This window comes from Solanum lycopersicum, chromosome 11 (genome assembly GCF_036512215.1).
Source record: "Solanum lycopersicum chromosome 11, SLM_r2.1".
Lineage (NCBI taxonomy): Eukaryota > Viridiplantae > Streptophyta > Magnoliopsida > Solanales > Solanaceae > Solanum > Solanum lycopersicum.
Window position 1 is genome coordinate 43,735,474 of NC_090810.1, and position 12,231 is coordinate 43,747,704.

General features: G+C 34.2%; 1 pseudogene; it reads right to left on the reverse strand.

Annotated features, from left to right (window-relative positions):
* Positions 1 to 8,106: 8,106 nt before the first annotated feature.
* LOC101263668 (uncharacterized) lies at positions 8,107 to 11,848 on the reverse strand (annotated as a pseudogene).
* Between the last annotated feature and the right edge of the window lie 383 nt (positions 11,849 to 12,231).

Here is a 12,231-nt window from a genome sequence, read left to right on the forward strand (position 1 = left end):
TAAATATTGGATAGCTCAGAATGAACATGAAAACTTAGAATACAACAATTAATATGATAATAATGCATTTAAAACTGAGGCATGTATAATTGAATAACTGATATATTTTTTCTAGAATGTGTAATTCAAGAACTAAAGAAATACGTAAGTAGGGTTCTGAAATTCATATGAGAAATGATGTAATAACATGATAATCTGATTTGAAACATGTTAATAACTAATTCATGATAATATGCTTCTAGAAATCCTAAATCTATTCATAATAAGGAATCATGAAATTGACTGAATTCTAAGGACCCAATGGGCAAAAAGAACCCACTAGTGAAATTCCACATGTCTGGTGACGAATTCCACGAAGCAATCCTTCAATTTTGGGGCTAAAATTTATGGAAACTTGTGGTCTTGAACTAGGGTTCTTGACCTTTTTCTCCTCTCTTGCTTCTAATTTGTAAGTTTTGATTAATGATTTTGACTTAGATAAGTTCTATTTATGTTACTACGCTTAAACTAACTTAAACCTCATGATTTAGGATCTAAACGGCGTAGATTAGGGGCCAAATGAACAAGGAAAAGACCAAAAGACCCCTAACTTAAAAGTTGTCGAAATCACTCACAGACCATAAGTCGACTAACGATCCATACTGGTTGACCGTCGTTTGTGATTAAGAACTGAAAGTCATCTAGCGAATTGACGAAGTCAACTGAGGGACCGTAAGTCGACTGTTGGCCCATACTGGTTGACTGTTGTTCTCGATTGAGAATTAAAAGTCACCTGGACATCGACGGAGTTGACTGACGATCCTTAAATGGAATGACTATTCCTACTTGTCAAACATCATTCACGAATGAGGACTAAAAGTTGACTGGTCCATCGGCAGAGTCGACTGATGGAACATAAGTCGACTGACGGTCCGTAGTTGGCTCCGTCGCTGACACCTACAACATCTAAAAAATCTATATTTTTGGTCTGTTTTTTATACAGGGTATTAAAAATAATGAATCTTCTTATGGCAAAGACCCAATGTCCAATTTGGAAGCACGTCAGGCGAACTTTTTTATTAAAAGCACGAAATAGACAAGCTTGATAGCATTCATGATTTTATTGAGATTCTAGACTCTTTTCATCAAGTGCTTCTGACTCGGCAAGACAGATTCAATCATTTTCTTCTTCAAGAGGCACTTCGTGAATAGTAATTCTTAAGCAACATATTGATGCTCATGTGGAAGGATTGCTTCAACTTTAAAAATAACTGAACATGGGGTTTCTTGAGTCGGTATGTGAAATATCGTCCTATATGCCCACAAAGATTCTTCCATTCTTTCATGCCAGTCTCATTTGGACTTGGAGACAACTTTCTTCAACAGTTTCCATAGAGTCTTATTGAATGATTTACCTAGACCATTTGAGGCAGCATGATATATAGAAAATTTACATTGTTTGAAGCCAAAGAGATCACAAATATTGTCATTTGTTATCAAATGACTTGCCCATGTCTGTTATTTTATATCGAGGGATATCGAAGCTATAGATGATATTCACTCAGATGAAATATGCAACATTCTCTTTCTTCATTTGTTAAAGAGCGACAACTTTGATCTATTTCGAGATGTAATCCGTTGTGGCCAAGATGTACTAGTGTCAACCAGAAGATTTAGGTTGTGGTTTAACAACATCCAATCCCCAAGTGTCGAATGACCAAGATTTGATAGTTAGGTAGAATACTCTGGGCAACTGATGTATGTAACTTGCATGAAATCGACAATCCTTACATTTTCGAGCCTAGTCTAAGCTTTCTTTCACCATGGTAAGTGGAGTTTGGATTTAGTATGTTGTTATCTAAATACTCTTTGTCACGATTGGGGATTACCCCCTAGAAGTAACACGATGTACTTGACATCTCAAAGGTCTTGTACAAGTCCTTAGACACCATCCATTGCATATACATATGAAAAGTAGCGTGGAATTAAAACTTTTTCTTCAAAAATATAATGCAGAATCATTTCATAAAACTTCTAATATATGTATCAAAAACCATCGATACAACATGAGAACAAGTGTCTTGGGTCACAACCCATAAAAGTCTAAACATAGAAAAGAACATAAAATACAATATAGTGGTGGTGTCCTCGGATGCTATGAGGACTCACTAATATTCACTTCTTGAAAGACTTGGAAACTCTACCCTTCAAAACAACTCAATCTCTTCAATACCCTACATTAAATTAGAATGTATGCAAAATATGTGTTAGTACGAAATGTACCAAGTATGGAGACTATCATGCCAAACATAAGATATCTCAAAGGATTAGGTTACAATAGACATAATCATAAGAGATAAAGGCATAAACATGCCATGAGTATCATAAGTATAATAAAGTAACATAAAGCATATAATAGTTCATACTTAAATCATTGTCTTTCTTACTCAAATGAAATACATCTCAAGTCACGTCCAAGTATACTTGTGTAAGGCTTAGGTAGCATCCCATACTACTACCAAAGTTAAGTACCTCTCTTTGATCATTCTTGATCATAATCCATTCTCATAATTAAGACTTAGGTTCATCATAGCATGTGAGCACTATGCCCCTAGGCCACCTCAAAGCAAACTTTAGTAATGCATGTGAGGCCTCCATTCTACCTCACACACTAAACATATCTTCAAGTCACCATATTCCCTTTCATTTTAGTTTAAAAGTCTCTAGTAAACCTATTTCATATTGACAAGGAACTACCATCTTAAGTCAATTATGTCACGCAAAAAAAAAACTATAGCAACTATCCAAGCTAAGCATATATCATTTAGAAGTCATGTCATAGGTAGCTTCACGTCATACTTGTGCCATGTACGAATGTGATCCCATATTACCACCCACACTAAGTACTTCTCTAGGCTATCCTACTCTAAGCTAACTTATATTGCATCCATGTCTATTAATCTCAACATACTAACATAATAGACCTACTACCATGGAAAGCATCTCAACATACCAACCAAGCTATCAAAGGAAGGATACAAGAGTACCATCCTAACCACCATGCAACCAATCATGTGGATGCAAGCTAATCCATAGGGGAGCATGAATCCTCAACCCTAAGCTACCATGGGAATACTATCTCAAGCTATTTCATGAAATGTACCTTGCATTCAAATCAAGCTACCATGAAATGCCTTGTATGCAAGTAAAGCTATTATTAGGAGAGTATATGTCTTTCCCCTAAAGATACCATGAAATGGTTTAGACCTAACCAAGTCAAGTTATCATGAAGGCACTCTAGTCATGCTACTTCAAGCTATTCTCAGGAGAGCTTCATTACTCAATCCCAAGCTACCATGGGAACTACCATTCCCAAGCTACCATGGTCAAGCATAATTGTAACACATGACCAAGCTAAACATGGGAAAGCTTACTTCCTCCATCCCAATCTAAACATGAGAAAACTTAATTCCTCCATCCTAAGCTATCATGAGATTTATCACCTCAAGCTACCATGAGTAATTCAACTCCAGGATCCATGAGATTCAATATCTTAAGCTACCATGAGTATTTCAAATCAAGCCTCCTTGAGATTTACCATCTCAAGCTACCTTAGAGATCTACCATCTCAAGCTATCATAAGATCCACCATCTCAAGATATCACGAGATTCATCATCTCAAACTATCATACCTTGGTCTTATTTCACCAAGTCAATTACACAAGAAGTGACTATACAATCCATCTTCAATCTAGTCTTAGTCTATCATGTCTTGATCCATTTTAGGTTCTTAGATCAACCTAGAATTCATCTATGTAAGAGAACTTGCTTCCCATAGCTTGTTCATTTCTAAGTGTAAAAGAGAAAGAAAACATCATCACAATGACTTCACCACAAATCCCTAGTAATGAATGGCATACAAGCCCTATAATTGATTATTACCTTCAATCTATCATGATCCCCATGTTTAATTATAAGTTAACTCATTTAATTAGACCATTAAAAGGTAAATCTAGTCATACATGATCACATAGGTTCAATTACAACTTTACAAGTCAAGATCATACTTAATAAATTAGACGTAGTTCAATTCATATCTAGGTGATTCAATCATTATCAAATAACATACAATACAATTGAATAAAGAAGATCAACTCAGAACCTTCATCTTCCCTCTAATGGGTTAAAATCATCATGATCACCTTCAACATCAAATACTACAAATCACGATGAAAACCTCATGAAAACATCACATAATCATCAAATGAACATAATTGAATGCAACTCACTATATTGGGATCACAATCAAGTCTTACCCACAATGCAGTCACAACCCTTCCTACATTGGGGTCTTTTGGATTCACAATTGAGGGATAACTATAGGTCTTCATGGATGGAAGAATTCATTAATAAATAATATTAACATACCTTATATAAAGTCTTAAACCCAGCTAGAAACCTTGGTGAATTTTGTCCTAAGAGTTGCCCCCAATTTCTCTTCTTCTTCTTCTTTGGTGTTCTTGAGAGAGCTTTGGAGAGGGAGAAGTTTTTATTTGGAGTCTAGAGTCTAAATGACTCTCTTATTGTTTAAATACTCATAAAATACCTAAAATCACCTAAAATAACCGCATATTCATTTATTTGTACATGGGAGTAGTTTACCGTATTACCCCACCCATTGCAGGAAATGCAGGCTCAAACGACGCCCTGAAAGAGATGGATCATCGATGGAACAACGACACCGTCCTGCAGGTCCATCTTTTGTGACAGAGATTCACATTTTGGGGGATAAAGTCCTACGTCTAAGTGTGTAGTGACGCACCCAATCGACGGGGCGTAGTCTATATGATGGAGCGTCGTCTAACAGTCGTCAATTGGCACTACAAAGGCAGTGTGCTGCCTACTTTTGGGTCCTTCTCAAAGACTCTTAGGTTGGTCCTTGGGGAGTCGTGCTCAGATGTTTCAACCCTAAATACTTCTATCTTAGGTTTTAGGAACCTCTCTTATGAATTTGAACTCCAAAGACCACGTAAAACATGCGAAGGCACACTAGAACACGCAAACACGTTTCAAGGCTAACTTTCGAACATCTTGGACGTTTGACCTCCTAACTCCTCAAAATAACTTCTAATGCCACAATTCACCTTTTCTGGACCTTATAATATCATGACATACATGTTAGTCTCTATTTGAACCTAATTCATTTTGGGGTCTTTACACTTTTGAATGTGCAGAGCTTAAACATTTGAAGAGTACTCCCTCAAATTATCATCTATATAAGGTTTCCTTGTAATAAAGTAAACGTTTTGAAGAGTAATACCTCAAATGATCTTCTATATAAGGTTTCCTTGTAACAAAGCAAACGGGGTACATAACGATGATATCGTTCCTTCTCCTTGAATTTTCTGAAAGTATCCCATGACACCGATCGTCGATAATAGGTTCTTTCCAATCTTTCTTTGTGGCTTCAGAAACAATGACGAGATACTCAAATTCATTTTATGTATATTGGTCCTCATTTGGTAGTGGTACTACCTATTTTTTGTAGATAGTAACTCGTGCAACTAACACATCAACTCATTCTAGGCACATGTTTTAGGGTCACATCTCCAAGCCATCCTATAAACTTTTGAGCATAACCATGGTAAGGGAATAGTTCAGGTTTCTCTACCTTATAACTTGTAACACCTCAAATTTCGAAACAAGAAAAGATTACATGAATTTTTGACTACTGGTTTAGGTCTACAAGACCAATCTACTGATCGTAGACTAGTTTCCAAGTTGAGTTCTATGATTAGGGTCTACGGACCGTAGGAGGTTTCCATCACAAGATGGGTAATTTAAAGGTCCCAGTACTTGGTCTATGATTGACCGGTATAGACCGTTGAAAGCTCTATTGTACGTAGGTCACACCTGTAGACTAGTTCGACGGTTACTTTTAAGGGCTTTTGGATTTTTTCCTAATTATTTCAAGTCTATACCATGTCGTTTTGGCTTCAACCCTATGACCTACATAAAAGTTTTAAATCATGGATCTACCCACTTTGTACCTGTACTCTTACTTCTCCAAAACTTAACCAAATTCCCTCTCCTGAATTCCCTCTCAACCTAAGAAAGAAGTAGAAGCTAGGGTTTATTCCAAGGTCATCAATTCACCATTCATGTTGGGCTTTGAGTAGCAAGGTATGTGGATATATACCCATGGAGTCCATTCCTCCACGGGTCCCCAAGATTTTCAATTCCTCAATCTCAAATTCAATCGATCAAATACGTTGACCTTTTAGCCACACTTCTACTATAGTAGAAAGTACAAACAAAGAAAGAATATACAACTCTGTTTACGACTTTCCTGTACAATTTAACTAGACAAACATCGTTGTTCACCAGTCCTTCAAGCAAGAACATAGCCCACCTTGAATTACTAATTACTAATGGTAGGAAAACGAAAAATTTTATTATGAGAGAGGCATAGATATTAGGTGGCAGACGATACTTGTGTGAGGTGTCCTATGCTTTCCCAAGTGGATTTTGGATCCCACGTGTAAGTAAAATGGGCTAAAGGTTACTTTTTTTTCTTCTTTTTTTTCTATTCTCTCTCATATGTAGTCCAAATTTTCAGCTAATGCTACTAAAATTTGCCAACCTAATTTATGTTATGTTTTTGGGTTATTCCATTTTTTCATGTTTTAATAGAAAATATGATAAAATAACAACAATAATTAAATAAATAATACAAAACATGACATAAAATCATTTCTGACATTATCAAAATAAAAATATAAATCAAATTATAAAATAAATACAAAAATGATTAATTATTATAGAGACAAACACATGAATACGAATTAAGAGTCCAAAGATTAAAATCTATCATAATATTTTTATTTTTTTAATATGTATTGATATAGTTCACGTGAATCAAAGTGGTGAATTATTTACGGACAATTTAATAGTAAATAATGGAGTGAAAATTTCTATTATAATAAATCAATGTATATTCTTCTATAAGCGAACACAAAAATTAAAAAAAGTATATATAGTCTAAGTTCTAATATTTTTGATATATCATTTATAAAATATTTTAAAATATATATATATTTTATGAAATTAAGACACCGAATTTTGAAATACTAATATCACTCTCTTCAATTCCTTAAACTTATAAAAAAAAATTAAATTTTTAAATTTTTCAACACACCCATTTACTTTTTCCTCAAATAAATGACGGAACAGAAAATGCTGGATCACGCTTAACTAGAGGTCTCGAGTTCAAACTTTAGATATGAAATTTTTTTGACAAACAATATATCACTTCGAACAAAACTTAGACAATGCCAATCTTAAATAGTTGTGTTTTACTTCATATACTGAATATTAAATAAAAATATAAAAAATATCATTAAAAATAAAATATATTGAGAGTTAACAAGTAGGAGAAAAAAAAATGCAAGAAAGTATTTTGAAGAAAGAAAGAAAAAGTATTTTAATGTAAACTTGACAGCAGGGGTGGGCATTCGATATTTCAGTTCAGTTTTGATTTTTTCGATTCTTCTAAATTGTAAACCGAATACCAAATCGAAATATTTCGGTTTGATTCGATTTTTATTATTTTGATTCGGTTTTTATTATTTCAGTTCGGCTTTTTATTTTGGTTTTTAATGGGTCGCCAATTGAAGACGAAATCGCTGCAGGCGGCTGCTGCTGTCTGAAAGAGGAAGAAGAGGAAGATGAAGAAGAGAAATAGGGTTTCACATACTTTTTTCTTTTTTAAAAAAATTATTTAATATTAATAATCATTAATTGTTATAATATAAATTATAGTATAATATTTTGGTTTAAATCGAAATATCAAAAATCAAAATAATACATACCAAAAATCGAATCAAAAAATACAAAAAAGTTAATCGAAAACCAAAATATCGAAACCGAAATTCAGAAAAAATTCGATCCGATTCGATGTTTCGATTTTTCGGTGTTTATGCAAACTCCTGCTTGACAGCTAAATAATCCCTCAGACAACTGACAATAGTTGCACCTCATACAGGATAAAAATTTTTGTAGGGAACATAAGGCTTTCAGAGTTCTTTAAATTAAAAAACTATAAATTTGACGTATAGAAAGGGAACGTATGGGAAACAAATAAAAGAGTTTATACACAACTATATACTTCAGTTTGTTCAGGAATATGCTGAGAACATAATCCCCAGAACACACAAATTAGCAAAGAAAAAACACAGCCACATATCAAATGGACACCATGCTTCTTCCACTATACATAACATTCATATTTTGCTTTACAAACATTACGCTCCCTATCTCAAACTCACGACAGGCCATGCTGAAACTCCAGCTGCTGACAGCTGAGGCTGAATCACAGGAACCCGCTTCACAACAGAAAATGCTTCATTAAGACGTGCAGCACGACTCATGAATTGAGACACCTTCTGCACACAATGAAGAAAATTAATTAAGATAGACATATTTGACTGCGACAAGAAACAGGCTCAAGGCAAAGAACCAGATTTGTCGACAATGACAATGTTTCAGAGGTTTAAAGTCTACAATATTTGTACTATCACTACTTATGTTTCCTCAATAGTTTCACAATAGCACTCTATCCTCGCACTTCTTTCAAACCATATTCAGAAAAAACGATTTTCTTGACCTAAGGATCTACCGGAAATAACTTCTCTACCCAAGAAGATACACGTAAGATTTCTTTACACCACCCCACCGTTGTCAAACCCAACTTATGTGGGACTATACTGGCATGTCAGTTGTAAGTCAATTATAGTAATTCAAGCAAGAAAAACGTGAAATATAGAAATGACAAAGGATAAAAGATGAGAACATAAAGAGTAATAAATTTAGAAGGACAAGGTTAGTTTATCTTGGTTTACGGTTGAACTTACTCCAAATACAGACTAAAAAATAAATTCACACTGGCACGAAGGGAATTTAAACACAAACCTCACATAGATAGTGAGCCCTCTGGACCGCCTGAACAATGTACATGCTTATGCCAAGCAGATTCAAAACATTATTTCTATATGTATTGTCTTTGTTTTAATTATATGATTTACTATTCTACAAAATATAATTTTTCAACGAAGCCCCTTCACACCATGTGGGTACGCCCCATCCGATTTGATAGTTGAAGGTGGTTAAACATATGCTAACATTGTACATATTTCTAACACCATCTTGGTATTTATTGATGAAATTTATGGATTTAGAAAAAGAAATTTTATACGATTGAGACATTTTAGAGTCTAGTTATACAAGAATATTGATAAACAACATTTCTGTTGTCTTCATTATCTGATATCACGGTAAAACTATTAATTTTGGCAGTAGTATGTGCATCCATGGGGAACTATTTTTGCACTTTACGCTCATGTTGAAACAATTACTTCAAAAGAATGGTATTACCAATTACGTGACCATGCATTCTCTGAGAAGTAATTATAAGTGATATCAGAGCTGAGCTAGAATAAACAAGTTAGGTTACGTCAACGCATTTTAAGCTGGCATTTACTTGTAATAGAAGAACAGAAATCTTGATTACCAAAATGATACAAAGTAACAAAAGTCTGAGGGTGTTATCAGTCATTATACCACTGCTCTATAAAATCAACACTTCATCAGGAGCCAAATGTGATGCATAACTAGCCATATCCTATACCTTCAAGATACATATCACTCTGGAATCAATATCCTAGATACAATTTGAATATGATGCAAGTGACAACCGAAAAAATCAAGAAAATGCCAAAGTCTGACACCCTAATGGCCACAAAAAGTTGTTACAAATCAATTACTCTTCAGATCACCATAATACATAGCTAACTTATAATATCACTCTTTTTGAACCACAATGCATAGCTAGCTAAAAAGAAAGTTCTCAACAAGGAAAAGATAATGAAAATCTAAGTATAAGACATCCAATCAGAAAGATTTGGGGGGTTGAAGAAAATATCATGGAAGTATGTTAATATTTGAACTTAAACCCAAACTGAAAAAGACAAAAAACTAATTATGATTTCCTACGATTTTGTCTTCCATATAGACAAGGAAATTTGTTGTACAATATTGTTGTATTCACGAGTGGTTGAATTATAGAAAATGACCTTACAAAGCTCTCTTTTAGTTTATTTACCGAACTCTTGTGAAGAGTGTAATATAACTAGATTACCATAAAACCGATCTTCTATACTCACTAAACTGCTAAAGACTCATGACCTCTTGGGTTCCAGTTAGGAGTTTTAAACTCTCCCTCTTCCACATTACCATCAAAATAGCCCAGCACTTCAATACAAAAAGTGTCTATGTATTTTTGTCAAAAGCATAAAACATTTCAGTTATTCTTTGGGATAAATAGGATGAAGCAACATCCAATTCAAACCCACAATGAAGCTTAAGGTCAAAGGCGTATCCATTAGGGGGTCACCAGGATCCCCTCCTGAAATCATATATAGTAGTGTTATATTTTTAAAATTATATATATATATATATATATATATATATATATATATATATATATATAATCAATCCACACTTGAAGTATCATACCGTACGATTATGATTGGGTGCACCTGTCTAAGTGAGGCTTAAAATTTGAATCTTTTATTTATCATGTTTTATGTTTCCTTTTTAAAATTGGGTGCCTCTCTAAGTGGTTTGGATAGGTAAAAATAACTTTGGACCAAAAAATTTAAATTTTTTAAATTATTTTTAGTAATAAGATCCTAATTAACCAATCAAATTTATATCTTAGATTCATTTTTCTTAATAGTGGACCATTATCTCAAAATTCTGAATACGCCTTTGCGATTAGCAGTTAGCCCTTGCAACAAGGAAAAAAAGAATGTAACTAACACAACAGTATTGAAATGTAACCTTATCATCGACGGCAACTTTGAGCTCCAACCCCTTAGTCTTCTTCTTCATCTTATACAATCTATGACCTAATATCACGAACCCCATCACAGAGCAGCTACTCCCACACAGGCCTAATCCTGAACGCACAACACTTGAGAATATCCAATGGTGCCTTCCACCACACCACACTACTCTTCTGCTCTCCTGCTTTACTAACTTCTACTCCAACAATTCCATCCGTCTTTTCACCTTCAACCGTCTCATTTTCTTCTTTTTCTTCTACACAAGACTCTGACATTTCCTCAACATCCCCAAACTTGACACCACCGAATTCAACTCCACCAAAATCAGGCAAAAACTCCGTCCCAGTCTCACTACCTATATCATCAATTTCTCTAAAATCCACTTTCATAATTGAGTTTTGAACAACACCCACGTGGGCTTTACCCTCACTCTTCATCTCTTTGATTTCACCAAATCCCACTTGTAATTTTGAATTTTCCACACCACCCACCTCAAGTTCCCTTAATTTCACTTCATTTTCACCACCCATCTCATCAATTCCACCAAGACCCAATTGTCCTTTCGGGTTGTCTAGCATACCCACATCAATTACACCCTCTAATTGATGATCATTAGACCTCACCCGAATTATCTGATTCCTCTGAGCCTTTTTCAACACCATAAGCATAAAAAGGAGTAGTCATGGAGAAGTAATTGGTTTGAATAAGAGAATTTGTTTCATGTTCAACAAAAGTATTATGGTTTTTGGCTGAGTTGAGATTGAGCTCAGAATCGGAAGGTGAGTTTGGGTGGAGCAACTCCCAGTCTTGAAGCTCGGTGTACTCAATATCCATGGTTGTTGATCAAAGGGTGAAGGAAACCCTAAAAGTGATATTAGAACGAAGAGAGGTGGGGAGTTTTTAATGGCTTCAACTACCTTCTGGATTGGTGGGTTACCCACAACATGCAGTTGAGATTTTTAATTTCTTCTCTTTTTTTTTTTAATTCAATTAAATTTAAATTCACATTAAAAAATTCATATAATAAAGTGAAATACCGCCTAACAACTGTAACCACGAATATTCACTTCTTAGAATAATTTACATAATCTAATAGAGAAAAAATTTATGTTACCTAAGACCACAAATTGGACACATGATAAGTTAATCATGTAGAGTATATAAACTTATATATCATTTTACCCTTAATTAGTGGCTATTCTTTCATTTTCTTTGGAAAAGAGGAAATATTTAAATTATTGTGATTGATGGTATTATTTATATAATTTTAAAATAATATATATTATTTTAACTGTATAAATTTTATGTGATATGAATAAAATTTTGAGAGTTCAACAAATTTTTATGT